The 14955-nt window shown below is 40.4% G+C and overlaps 1 protein-coding gene across 8 annotated transcripts in view; it reads right to left on the bottom strand.

The window, feature by feature from the left end:
• SGMS1 (sphingomyelin synthase 1) overlaps positions 1 to 14955 on the bottom strand; it is a 277512-nt gene that overhangs the window by 42963 nt on the left and 219594 nt on the right. Inside the window, exon 1 of one of the 8 annotated variants that reach the window (XM_045197752.2) lies at positions 13599 to 13998. The exons of the other annotated variants lie outside the window; for them this stretch is intronic. The gene's annotated coding sequence lies outside the window, so the exon portion shown is untranslated. Of the gene's footprint in view, positions 1 to 13598; positions 13999 to 14955 lie in introns of those variants that run through there. 8 annotated transcript variants of the gene reach the window in all.

Genomic DNA, 14955 nt, shown 5'->3' with positions numbered 1-14955 from the left:
CAAGAAAAATTCTTGGAAGGTGAGGCCCAAGAAAATGAACACGGGCTTTTCATGTGGGTTCTTCACTGTTCCCTTCGTCCAATGCAGGAAGTCTCCCGGGAGGGGAAACTCCCTCCGAACCACAACGACCAGACCAGCACCGAGGTGTTATTTCACTTCTCTCTGATGGGGGACAGTCGAACAATCTCCTCTTAAGACATAATAATCTTTACGACAGAAAAGAAAATCAAGTGGCATGAAACAATCTAGGCCATCTCTCTCTCTCTCTCTCCCCCCCTCCCCCCGTTCCCTGGCATTGCAAGCCTCCGTCCAAAGGAAGGAGCACTAATCCTGCAAAGGCAAGTCCATCAGGCAGTCTCTGATAGCCAGAGGAACTCTTCAGAGACAGCAAGAGAAGCAAAAGGCGCCCAGTAACAACTAGGACAACAAAATCCTTCGCTCCGGAAGAGAGACCTGGTGCTTCCCCTCCGGTTGGAATCTCCATTTATTCCCCTTTTTCAACCAGTCCAGGCTGTTCCTTAGTCTTTAAGGCCCTTCTCTGCAAAGCCTTTCCAGACCACTCCCCTTCACCAGCCTCTCCCCTCCCCGATTTCCCGCAGCACTACAATCTGTGACACACGATATTGCTCAACTGCCCCTCGTGCGTGGTGTGGTAGAAAGAGCACCAGCTGTGTGAGTTAGGGAGCCCGCAGCGAGACCCAACGCAGCTAACTTCCCTTCCTGCCAAGGTCCTTTAACCTCTCCAAGTCTCCCTTCCTCTGGGAAGTGGGGTGACCAACTACCGACCCCTCCTCACAGGGGCTGCTGTGTGACACGGCAGCCATGGAGAAGGAATAAAAGATACTAATCACTCCAAGAAATATGTCTTGTTCTTTTCCTAACGTCCCGCTTCCTCTCTCACGCCCAGCTGGGTCATAGTGACATGTCATAAATATTTGCTGAAGCTGCCACTGCCAAACGGCACTTTTAAAAGACCAATCGTTACGCTCCATGTGTAAAAACAGCCCTCCAAATTTCGTGAGAAAACAACTCTTTATTTTTCAAGCAGGCTTTGAAGCTAGCAAATAGAGACATGCGTGCTGTTCTGCAGCTGATGCTCTAATGGTACGAAAGGGAAACAGCTCATTTTTATGGAAGTAAACTGCTGGAGAGCTACTCCGCACCTCAAAGGCCGCTGCTAAAAGGTGTGGACTCAAGAGACCCCAGAGCCCAGCTGGAGAGGGAGAGGTGAGAAAGTGACTCTCCCCTGGACTCACACACTCAATTTAGAATATTCCTGGGTGTTTATGAAAAAGGAAAGGCAAAGTGCCTTCACATCTAGACCCAGAAGACTGTACAGTAGGCTGGGCTCAGAAAGCAGCTACTACTACCACCATCTGGAAAAGCCACCCAGAATCTGTAACTGGGAGGATGTCAGGAAATAACACACAACTCAAATCATTAGATATATTTCTCAGAACTGGGAAGAAATAATAAAAGAGTAGTAACTGTATATAAAATCTTTATAATAAAATATTACAGAATTTGAGAGACAGAAAAGGTGCCAGAACTCTCGCTCATCTGGAATTTTTAGACCTGAGGCAACTAAAGCCCAGCGAGACTGGGATTTGCCTAAAATCTCATATGTAGCAAAAAGTTGGTCCTGGGGCTGGAGAGAAACTCCAAATGCTCACCAGCGTTCTCCCGCTGCAAATATTCAACAGCCTCACAGATTTGGGCACACACACAGGACAGTCTAAAAAGTCTGAATTTTAAATAAAAGTATGGAGGGCAGAATGACAGCTGGCAGGTGACAGTGAGGAAGTTAGGGGGCGGAGGGATTGAGCAAAAAGGAAAAAGGACTCATGGACATGGACATCAGTGTGGTGATTGCTGGGGGGAGGGGTTATAAGGGGTGTAAATGGTAATGGAAAAAATACAATAAAGATTAAATTTAAAAAAAGGATAAGCAAAGGTTACCTGCTGTTCTATTAAAATTGCATTTTTTTTTGAGTGCAAAAAAAAGTATGGCATTCAAAAGGATAAAGGGCAGGAACAACAACATATTCATTACAGATTCTAAGGCAGCCCGGTTTTTCTATCAGGTCTCAACTAAGTAAAATATAAATTTGCCAAATATGATTTGGCTCCAATTCTTAAAATAGATATTTTAGTTTTTAATGTTACAAAAGCCATCAGATAATACGCCATGACACACTACATACTATTTAATTATCAAAGCCATATCTCTAAAAACAGAAAAATAACTTAAAGCAATTATCCTTGTAATGAGAAAATAAACATTAACCAAGCAAAACCACTAAACAAATCATTAAGACATATTCTTTCATCCTTATTCAAAAATAGTAAATTATCTTGCTATCTACCATTGTCTAGACAGAAAACACATGCAAACAAAAAGCTAACATGTGAAATCTACGCTGAACACCGGTTTTCAAGAATTAGAACGGCACGAAATGCACACTACAAGTACCCATGGGGCAATCACTCAAGACAATCTGCCTTCTGAAGCTTGCTCTGTCATTAACTTACACTCCAACCCCAGGGCCTGGCTTTCCTATGATGGAAAAATTTATTGCTTCTGCTCATTCTAATAGTAAGGGAGTTTATACAGACCTTATAGTGCTTTGGAAAACATAAAGCAATGCACAAAAATGTAAGAAATTATTAAACTGTAATTTATTCTTCTTTCACGATTCAATGAAGTTTTAAAAGGAGTGCCATGAAATTAAGAACTGAATTTTTACTATTTTTTTTTTAAGGCATGATGGACCCAAGACTGAACAAACAAAACTGGCATGGCAGTTAAGAAACTACGGGGACATTCCAGATATTTCTAAATACTGATAATGGCAAATGAAAGAAGGAAGTAGTGCATGCATAATTAGTTTTATAAGCATAGAGTCAACTCAACTTTCTGCCTCAGGCATCAAATCTCTAAAAACTACAGCAAATGTTAACATGAGCATATACATTATTTTACTCTACTAGCTTATAAACTTAATCAAGATCAAAATTTGGTGAGCATGTAATATTTTGCTCAGACTTGTAACAGGAAACTACATTTGGGTACCTTGTTAAAGAACAATGCAAATTAAGAAGTGATAGTATTTTATTGTGAAAGAGATGAACTGCCTTCCTGTAAACGCTTCAAGTCCACAGAAAGGTCTTTATATGTACTATAATTTGCATAAAAGTCAGTGATATCCTAATACACCTTTTAGGGCAATGTAGCCCATTGAAATACCCATAAGGAAGGTGTTTGATGACTCTTCTCTAATTCAATTTAGATAGTTCCTGAATGCTTTTCTCCAAATTTAATTAGCTATAGATTTTTCTGTTATTTCTCATTTAAAGAGGCACGTAAAATAGGCAGAATTCTTAGAACTGTATTTGTGTGAAGAACAACAAAATTGCTAGACAAAACCACCACACAGCCTCAGCCGAAGGACCTACATATTTATTTCAATCTAGAGTTGGGGAAATTTTAGAAGATTACTTTCAATGCCTTAACCTTTAAATCACCTTTTATTTTAAGTCGCTATCATGTGCAGCATTTACAATTCCACAGACCAAGTCTGGTTAGCAAATAAAACCAGCATTATGAAACAGATCCTTGAACTAAGTATATGCTGACCTATTTTGCTTAGACACAAGAAAGAAGGGCATGCTGAAGTGTACGTATTTGCCTTTCGGTACCTTTGGGCTGTTAGACTTTGGGCTGTTAAAAAGCCTCGTGTGACAACATCTTTCTGTCTCCTCCACACCTTGTTTATTTAATGATGTTTGATACTTGGATTTCGTAATATATGAAATGTATTCCTTCTCAGCAGTTGCCCTGGAACTTTTCTAATAGTCTCCCTCCCAAAATGATGAATTCCAGTGTAGCACCCCTCAGTGTTCCAGAGAAAAAGAGACGATTTTTTGCTGACAAAATTAGTAGATACGACATATGCACAAGAAACCAGCCACACGAACTCTGTACTATAAATCATCGTGGCTGTTCTCTGACAGTATGAAATGCAGAGCTGTTCCTTCTAGTTCATGGAGAGTTCTACCATCAGCAAGACTAGCTAATTCTGTTTTCCACACTCCGAGCCTCTACTTGAGTCATTCTGTAATGGAATGCAAATATTTAGCAACCAGAAAATTCAAAGACTCATTTATTATGGCAAAAAACTAGGAACAATCTAAAAGTTCTACTGTGAGAATTGATTAAATACATAATTACATAACCGGATATTAAGCCTCCACCAGAGACTGAGCAGAGATTGCAAAAGAGAATGATACCATTTTTGTAAACATACATGTATTATAAATATCCATAGAAAAAAGTTAGAAGGTGTGTATATCAATTTCTGTTACTTTGGTGATAAAAGTTATAAAATAATTTCATGGTTTTTCAGTATTTTCTATCAGTAATTCCTTGATAACTGCGTGTTACTTGTGTTCAGTCAAGTGTTTTCTTTTCAGCAGATTCTGTGTTTTTAAACATGTAGGCTGCACTGTAAAATTAAAAATAGATGCTTCTTACATTAGCTTTCTTTAAACATATGAAATGGGCTTGCAGATTTCTCTAAATAAGTGGCATCTTTGCCCTCTATGTATAATTAGGTTCCCAAATCCTCATACTCCCAACACATAATAGTCCTGGGAGATGAGCCAATTCACCAACAAAAATAAAGCTGAAATCTGAACCTAAGTGCATAAAGAAATTCCAGTCCCAGATATTTCTCATCATCCCAGAAAGAAAACAACAACAAACCATCAGAATCACAACTGTTCTCTCACCTGCATTTTCTGCAATATCCATCTACTCACTCTACTGCCAAATGCAAAAGACCATTTGAAAACTCTGCCTTGTTGACATTACAATAAGGAAAAGTCCGTACAGTTCCCATGGCAACTCTCAGTATAGCTTTCCCCTGGGGGGCTCAGTTTCAGACCCCAATTACCAAAACTCTGAAGATGATCTATTCCCACTCAACTGATTAATGGCCTCTCTTAACTCTGAAGACAGCAGGGCCGTTTCAATATTCATCTAGCTTGTCTGCAGGCCCTGGACACAGACTCGCTCCAGCAGCACTCAAGAATGTTAGGGCATGATCAGTTTTCAAAACCACTGGCGGTCGAGTCCAGCTGATGCGCACGGTGGCGATCTCATCTGCCCTCAGAGGCCTGGGAAAGGACCTCTATCTCTGTGACGTTCCACTCGGATCTTTTCCTTCCTTCCCAGTCTGCTCTTCCAAAATAACTAAAATCCTTTTACTTTATGCTTGTTCAGCTGGAATAAAAAGACGGTGTGTACCTCTGAATCTACCTACAAGTATATTGGGGACAATAAAAAAGTCAAATGGCTTAAAAAAAAAAATGAGGCCGCGCTTTGCTAGCCTCCCTTGGTTTTTAAGAAACTTCAATGCAGTATTTAAGGTATACTGGCAGCCCGGCTTACTTAAACTGCCTTAGTTTACTCATCTGTAAAGTAAAAGCAGTCCTGCATTCCCACAGGCTGTAATAAAGTTTAGAAATCTAAGATGGCATTGAGTACATGCATAATAACAGGAGCAGTTCTACAGGAGACAAAGTCCAGCTCCTTCCTCTTTTCCTCTCTTTTTTGCAGAAATTTCAATAGTGGTCAGTTAAGAGACTGGAGAAGGGAGTGGGAGTGGAGGCTGGATGCTGGGGATGGTGGCAGGGCCAGCATCGGAGGAAAGGCATGTGGCCACCGCCCCACCATTCCTTGTTCCTGCCTCATCCCCATCTCTCCTCACATCCCCAGGAAAAGCGGGAGTGATAAAAACTACTGTCTAGGGAAGTCACTTCACTAGGCTCTCAACTTCAGATACCTTCAGGGACCAGGCAAGTGAAGTCCAATGGGTCACAAAGAACAGGGAATGGGGAGGACAGAGCAAACAGAACAAGGCAAGCCACACCCAGTGTAATTTAAATTTAATTGTTTTAATGAAAAAGAGACAAAAAACCATGCAAACTGAATCTGGCCCATGGGATTGCCACTTTGGGACTCTCTTGCTCCATCATACACTGTATCTAATTGGCCACTAACTCCTGGAGATTCCACCTTGAAGGCGCTCCCAAATCTGCTCCCCTTTTCCTATCCCCATTTGCTTCTGCTTAAGTTTCTGCCTCCTGTGTGGCTCTATACGATTATGGGATGGGTCTTTTGTAAATAATGTGATCTCCTCACTTGATGCTTAAGACCTGTGGTGGCTCCCAGAGCTCCCTAGACAATATTCAGACTCCTTGGCTTAGCACCAAGGCCTTCCACCATCCAGCCTATTTCATCACCTTGACCTTTCGGCCTTTCCCTACAGGCCCTGGGACTGTGTTATACCCACGCTCAACTGTGTAGTAGTTGCCTTCATGCCATTCATTCTACACCTTGCATGTTGTTCTTTGTACCTACAATATCCTTCCTACCTTAAATTTGTGTTCCTTTTGGATTATCACCTTTAGAGAGCACAGTCTCATTTGTGGCGGAACCTAGAGAGCCTAACACAGTATCCATTTAATAAATGTCTACTGAGCACATGAATAAACGAATACGCAAAGGAGATGGCTTTGGGTTCTATAACGCGGCCCCAGTGATGAGTATCTTTTCTGTACACCAAGCATATAAAAATCTACGTAAATATAACTGCTAAATTTTTAATACCACAATCCATTTCAAAATAAAGAGAGGGAACTTCCTATGTATAAAAAGAGAGGCATCTCAAAGCCAGAGTGGAAAAGATAAAAGCTAACACACACAGCCCAGAGGGGTAACCAGCCTGGGACCCGGCAGCCAGGGAATGGGGTTTTAAGATCAAGCCTGGGCAGGAGACATGGCCTGAGGCCAGACGGAGGCAGGGAACTGGAACAAAGACCCTCGAATAAAGCAAGGATCCCTAAAGGACTAGAAACATTGGGCCCATTTAATTAGCACACAATAATGCAGACTCCAAATTCACACAACCTGCAAGCCCAAAAGAAAAGTGAATGCAAAATGGTCTCTCAGAAATCCTTCAACAAGCAAGCGTTCACAGGACTCCCAGAGGGGTGCGGGGGGAGGGGAAGTAACCTCTGCTGAGGACGAATAAACAACTGAATATTATAAATGCCATGAGGAAATAATCCACCATGAGGCAGATGTGGCTGGTGTGACAAACAGGAAGTATACTAAATCATGAACCTGAGAAAACACAGTAACTTTGAAGAGGCTGTGGAATGACTATATTAAAGAGGTAAAAGAAAAAAATTGAAATCATAATGAAAGAAAAAAAGACATGATTACTTAAAAAAATAAAAAAATAAAAAAGGAAGAAGAGGACAGTCGTGTTTAAATAAGGTACAGAAAAATCCCAGGTTCTCTCCTTGGCCTGTAACCTGCTGACACCTCAGGAGGAAAGGTGAGAAAGTGAAAGGTTACAGGGAGGTCAAAAAGTAAGAGAAATCAAGCAAAAATCTAAAGTACATAAGTTTAAAGGCAATTAATGGGTTTTTTCAAACCTCAAAAACTCAAGCAGTCTAGCAACTGTATCTTCTTTTCGGTGGCAGTGGGTGGTGGTGGAAGAAAGGGAAAGGGGAAAAAATAGAAAAAACTCAATCCAGTCACTCAAAAGATGAATCAGATTTCAAAAAAAATGTCTCACTGAACACATGCATTAGTTTCCAATACTTCTTAAAACTCCCCTGAAATGATAGTATAGGGATTAAAAATAAAAAAGGCAAAGCGAATAAAGAAGAGGAGTTAGCAGCAACTGAATTTAGGAAGTTGGGAAGCAGATGAACTAGTTACCAATTTAGCAGACCCAAGAAAACTACCCAGAGCCAGCAGAGAGGAAAGGTGAGATGCTGTCTGATTTGCATAACAGAAACCTTAAAAGGATGAGGAATTGGTGGCACAGGTACCTTACAAAATAGGGTGAAGGTGGAGCTAAAAATAGAACAGTTGGTTGAAAGAAGTTACCTCCAGATTCTCTCTTTGCACAGCTGAACAACTGCCTCTCCCACTCACCAGAGAACACGAGAAGTTTATTCTCTGGAAAAGGGAAATGGAGAGTCTAGACTGCGGATACCACAAAGTTGAAAGCAGAAGAATTGTATTAAACACAAGGGATTAAATAAGAATTACAAAGAGATGTTAAGTTGGGTCTGCCCTCTCCCTTAACGTTAAAAGACACCCAGAATACTTGGAGCCAGAATGAAAACTTCCTGGCAGATGACCAGATACATTTCTACTGGAAACCCCAGACATTTCAAGAAAAAAGACCTAAGAACACTAATACTGAAATCATACATACAACCTCCACTCATACAAAGTAATTTCAAGCATTGTTAGTGCTTCTTTAACATATGAATGGACAGCTAAAATTCAACACTGAAATTCTAATAGGTATGTCAGCCAAGAGAGCAAAACAAAGAAGAACTTGAAAAAACCAGACTAAGAAAATAATGTTAAAAAAGAAAAACTACTGACATTCTCAAAGACAATGTCGAGCAAGATCAAACTGGCACCAAAAACACAACACAACAAAACAAAAAACAGAATTCTAAAAACAAAGTTCTTGGAAATTCATGCCAAATAGGCCAAAGCCCCTAGACACAACAGTAAATAAAGTTAAAAACTCAGGAATTAGAATATCAAGACAGAAAGATGGAAAATTGAGAGAAAAAGTAAGGATATTAAAAGTAATCTTGGAAGTTCAATATGTGAGTAGTAGGAACTCAAGAAAGAGCATGGGAAAAAAAACAGAAGGAAGCCATAATCTAAAAAATCATTCAAGAAAATTTCTCAGAACTCACAGGGACGTGACTTGCTGGATCGAAAGGGCTCATCAAGTGTCCCAGAGTTACCTGGCAGGGCCCGGCCCTGAGCAGGGCTGCCTGGGGCCAGCTGTACTGTGTGGGTTCTTGACTTTGTGCAGGAAAGATTTCACAACACCAGTCCAGGTGACTATGAGGGTACGTGTACTAAAGCTGGGGACAGTGAAACAAGGAAGGGCTTAGCACAGAGGAAGCAACAGGGGAGTCTAGGCTCGGCTACCTTAGCTCACTGGGAAGTCAGAAAAAAGGAGGCCTTAGGGACAGGTTCAGGGGATTAGCCTGGGACAAGCTGCCAGCTGGCCATTGCCTTAGAGTTTAGGAGAAGCACATGCCTGTGAAGAAAGGAGTGGGGTGGAGGGTGGGAGGGGGCACAGGGGAGAAGGAAAAGGAAATGGTACCGGCTGCTCCCCAGAGGGAGAGCTGGCATGCTGGGTCCTTTGTCTTACGGCTTTAATTTCTTTCTTGAGGGTGGGAGTCTTACGGGAGGTCTCAGGGGAGGCTTTCAGCAGAATATTCATCAGTTTTCCAGGTGGGCCCTTTCAGGGTCATGGTCTCCACTGATTGGTCAGTGACAGGACAGGGGGTCTTCCATCATTGCAGTTGGTAATGGCCTTGCCCACCTGGTTTTGCTACTTTTCTGGGCCTGGAGCTGAAATACAGCTTAGGCCTAGATCAGGGGTGTCCAAACTTTTGGCATCTCTGGGCCACATTGGAAGAAGAGTTGTCTTGGGCCACACATTAAATACACTGTGACATATAATCACAAAAATATGTTTTAAGTAAATTTACGGTTTTGTGTGGGGCTGCACTCATAGCCATCCTGAGCCGAATTCAGCCTGTGGGCTGCAGGTTGGACACTCCTGGCCTAGATGTTATCTCCAGGGAGGAAAGGCCAGGGGAGGCAAGTCTACCCTGGGGGTGCAGCCCTTGTTTTCCCAGTTTTGTCCCCTGCCAGGCACTCAGGTCTTGTGCCCGGGTGACTATCTGTACCTGGCCGTAAATTGTTTGGCCACTGTGTTCAACTATCTGTCTCAGTTTTCCTGTTCCACTTGCCAACGAATTTTCCTAGCTTTCTACTATCCTGAATCACAAGACAATGGCTGAAAATACAAAATAATTTGTTATTATTATGCTATATTCTTTTAAAGGAAATGGGAAAAGAAATGTCAAAGGATGTTCCAGCTCCCATCCTGCTTTTCACCACCCTGCCTTTTCCTCTGTCTTAAACCCAGGCCACAGTGTGTACTCTGCAGCCTTGAACTTCCTTACTGGTACTTCTGTCCCTGACCAGAAGAGCCAGTGGGGACTTAGAAAAACACACAGTGTTCTTGGTATTAAAGTGTGCACAATATGCCACTCTGGCATATGGATTATTTTGAACGGAAAGCATTGAGAAGAAGCAGACACTAGAAAACCTCTCTGCCCACTATTTGCCTAAAAGCAGGACATAAGTTTGTGAAAGTATTCCCCTTCTCCTCTCCAGCAGGAAGGACAGCAGTCAATCCCTGGAGACAACATTAGATTCTTATCCGGCTAGAGATGGGATCAGAGGAATCTAACAAACCTTTCTAAAAAAACTAGGCTTTATCTACCATTAGTTTCCCCATATATTTCCCTTTACACATTTGCTGCCCCTGGAAGCTTAAAGTCCTTTTCCTTTGTCTTGTCAGCTCCCTAAAACTTGTTTGTTAAGATTCTGTATCAGCCCAAGTTCTTACCAGCCCTATGAGTTACTCACTGCTCCCATGTGTATGTTCCACAGGTGTTAATAAGCTTGTTTGCTTTTCTCTATTAATCCATTTTTTTGTCTGATTCTGGAGGCGCAGCCAGAGAACCTAGGATGGGTAGAGAAAAATTTTTTTTTCTCCCCTGCAGTACCCAGTAACCCAGTGTAAAGGGTTGGTCAAAAGGTTCATTTGATTTTTTTTCTGTAAGATGGCTTCAGTAGCCCTTAGTTATCTTTAACTTCATCCGAAACAATTTAGTTAGATCATATTGTGACAGCTGTCATATCAGCATGTATAAAAAAAAATTACCAAAATTGGTGAATATTTGTGTAGCCATTTTAATATTGAAGATGGAAGAAAATATGCAACATTTTGGGCATATTCTGCTTTATTATTTCAAGAAAGGTAAAAACTCAACTGAAATGCAAAAAATGATTCATGCAGTTTATAGAGACAGTGCTGTGACCAGTTGAATGTGTCAAAAGTGATCTGCGAAACTTCATGCTGGAGATTTCCTGCTGGACGATGTTCCATGGTCAGGTGGACCAGTTGAAGTTGATAGCGATCAAAGCGAGACATTAATTGAGAACAATCAATGTTATACCACACAGAAGACTGCCGACATACTTAAAATATCCAAATCAATAAAGTTATTGGTGAAAATGAAAAATGTGTCTTTTATTTTATGGAAAAAATGTCATACGGACTTTTTGGCCAACCCAACAGAATTTTGATTGTATTTTCAGTTACACTATTGTACTAGGCAATGCCTCTTTAATACTATGTAAACAACGAGAATAACAGTGCCATAAAATTGAGATACATTTTAAATACAGTAACGATTTCTCTAAGTTTTCTAAGGCAGTTCAGATTTCAAATATGCTTTTTTCTTGTCTCATATGTCATTATAATATCCTAGGAGATTTAATATTACAGTTTCTAAGCTACTTTTCTCCCAGAATGCTCCTGCTACTCGAAAGTAGTAAGAAATTATTACTTAGATCTATGCTGATTATTTTACTCAGAAGTATGACCATTTTTAATAATGTATGAATTTTGGAAGACTTCCTGGGGCCCCAATCACCACATAACAATGAAATGCAACTAATAACAGTATACCTTTGGTGTTTAAATTGGGGACTGGCTAGTGTTACTAACAGGCTGGAAAAAAAAATAAGAAAAAGAAACACGATTTATTGCTTAGCATAAAATAAAAACTCTTATCTACAGTGAAGTAAGTTTTTATAGTCCACTAAGGATTAGGAATACCCACTTAGCTGGGCAACTAAAGCTTTTCCATTTCAGTGACAGAAAGTCTACCAAATTTCTTCTTAACTCACACTTTGAAAAATGAAATTAACTCACTGAGGTAAAGGAGAGCTAATTTAAGGACTGTGACCCTGGGGACTAACACCATGTTTTAAAATTAGCAACAACTCACAGGTCCTGTAGAAGAAATGAAGTTCAAGTCTATCTCCCAAAATAAAATACTAACACTTACTTTAATAGCTAGATGAGTTCAAACTATTTTCATACCAGGGAGCATATAAAGGGGTAAATTCTAAGCCGATGGCACATAGGTAGCATTCAGGGGGGTGAAAGCATTGCCCATGTTCCCACTGTGTCCTACCCTTCTCCCAGGAATGACTCCCTCTGTCTCCTTCCCTGGTCTCCTTTCTGGATTTCGAGGAAGCCAAGTGTAGATCTCCTGTACCTTTACCTCCATACTTAAAAAAGATGCATTAAGCACTTTTTTCTGATAGCAATTATACTGATTTTTACAAATGAACATCTATTAATGCATCAACTTCTCTCCAGTCACCACTAATCATTACTTCTTGGTTCTATCTGATCATTTCCCAAATTCCCAGGGCCCATCTTTATGGAGCTTCTTTATCACTTCACTGCTGGTTAATAGCACCAAAGCTGAGCTGCCTAGAAGGGAGGTTGGCCAGCCCTGGAGCACAGGCTCAGGTTGTGAAGGGACTATAGCGCTAGCTTTGGGCTAAGGTAGAATACCACCAGGGGGCAGCAGAAAGTCTGTTAAACTTACAGTCTCACCCCAGCGCCTTTCCCAAGCTGTAAAAGATGTTGGAGATGCTTACCAACAGAGATCCTAAGCCTAAGCAACACAACTAGGTCATGGAACTAAAAGAATTAGGGCCCCTAACCCACCAGCCAATGCTCCTTATACCTGTACCTGTAACACAGCCACGACCAAAGTTTTTCAGGCAAACTTACCGCATGTCTGAGCTATCCTGAAATCTCACCTAAACAAGACCACGTCTAGGATGCAGGACCTCAAAGAAGTACGAAAGCCTACAACTAAAGAGTGCACCATTTATCAGAAGGACTAACCCTAAGACAATCACTGTAAGTATTTATTCTTGCTCTCTGTAAATCTTTAATAAGCTTTATTCTGACTTCTGTAACTAAGGCAACAAAATTAGACCTTTGAAATTAATCAATGATGACAGTTGAACTGTAAAGATGTTATGTGAGATTACCGAAGTTGTAAAAAGAGTTAACAAAAGGTACATTAAAACAATTTTTTTAAAGTAAAAAATTTGAACAAACACGGCTACAGCTATTTTACAGTAGTTGAAATACGTTCTTTACTCTTAAAAAGCCCTGAACATGTGTCACTGTGTTATGTTATACTGAAATAAGTTCCAAATGAGTCATATACAAAGTGTTCTCTCAAGTTCGCATGCATTTATGAAGTCTATAACCTCAACTAACATGTGACAAGTATATATAAACCACAGTTTTAAACGTAAATCACAGTCAAAATAAAACAGTCAAAATACTCCATAAGTGAAATTAAGAAAAAAGATAACACAGGACAAAATATTTTTTTAATCTATCACAGATCTCAAATATAAAGAGCTCTTAAAATTCAATTAAGAAAAAACTTAAAAGGATTACAAATAGGTCATCCTCTCTCTCTCTCTCTCTCTCTCTCTCTCTCTCTCTCTTTCACACACACACACACACACACACACACAAAGAAGCAACAAATATGGAGCAAAAAAAATTCAATCTCACCTGTTAAAAAAAATTAAAATAGTAAGATGTCATCTCTATTGAGTGACAGAGATGCAAAAAGACATAGTTAAAAAGAACCATTTCCACCAAGGATCTGAGGTCTCCCGATGCCACCTCTGAAGCAGTCATGGATCCGTTTACTTCTCTTCACTTCCCTGCAGCCGTGGTTCAGCCAAAACCGCATTTCATCTGAAGCACTGCCACGCCCTCCTCAGCACTGCTGGGTGCTCACCGCCGTGTGCAAACCCAAGAGAACTGCTTAAACTGAGATTTCCACGTCTGAAACCCTGCACTGCTGCTTCCCACTACTCTCAGATAAACTCCACACCTGTCACACAGCTTACGAGACCCTTCCTGCCGCTGTATCACCAAGCACCACCACTGTACACCTCAACTACTCCAGTCCAGTTTCAGTTCTAACGGCCTCGGGCCTTAGGAATGCTGACTGTTTCCTTTGAACACCTCCATCCTGTTCTTCTCTGCTGGCTTGCACTCAGCTTCTAGGCCTCACTCCTGCATTATCTCTTCAGACAAGCCTTCCCTGATCCTCTCCTTATCTATATCCCCTTGCTTTCTTTCTGAACATCCTTCTGTCCTACCAGAAAGGAAGCTCCAGCAGAAGGCCCTTTGTTGGTCTTTATCTTATCTCTAGGTGCATAGTAATCAGTCAACACAAATATTTGTTCCATGAATGAAAAAAATAAATATTAGAGAAGGGAAGTAGTCAACTATATTGATTTTAAGACTATAGATCTTAATTCCAGGTCCTTTGCAGTATGAGACTAACCAGATTATCTTCTTCAAAAATCATTTTCTCCCACCTATTAAAAAAAGAATAAACCCATAAAGTGTTTCATAAAAAATAAATGATTTTTAAAAAAGAAGTATAGTTAAAACTCTCAGATGGGAAAACATACTCCCTTTAATCATACCATTTCTGTCCTTTGGACTTTAGTAGAAGAAGGAAACGGCAGTGAGCCCTCTTCATCTCTGTAAGAACTGAATTTCTTAACCTATAAAAGGAAGTGGGCATCCAATTGTTACACCTAAAGAGAAGATTCACAGAAGTTCCTCAATTGACAGTCTTTGCTATGAGCAAACTAAACAAAAAAAATCTAGAGTCAGTGCTATATTATAAAACCCCAAAGCATTCAAACAAAACTGTATCTTCGTATTTACACAATAATGAATTAAAATAAAAATATTTGAAGGGTTTTTCCCCCAAAACTGTATACAAAGCCATCTTCCACCTGAAATTAAACTCTTACACTTTTCAAAGTTACTAAAATCCTCCTCAGTACGTTAATCAGATTTTTAAGAGTATCCTAGTGGAAACTACAGCCTACATATGGAACCT

The sequence above is a fragment of the Desmodus rotundus genome, chromosome 4, assembly GCF_022682495.2.
Source record: "Desmodus rotundus isolate HL8 chromosome 4, HLdesRot8A.1, whole genome shotgun sequence".
NCBI lineage: Eukaryota > Metazoa > Chordata > Mammalia > Chiroptera > Phyllostomidae > Desmodus > Desmodus rotundus.
Note: the sequence above shows the minus strand (reverse complement) of the source record. Positions and strands in the feature narration are given on the sequence as shown.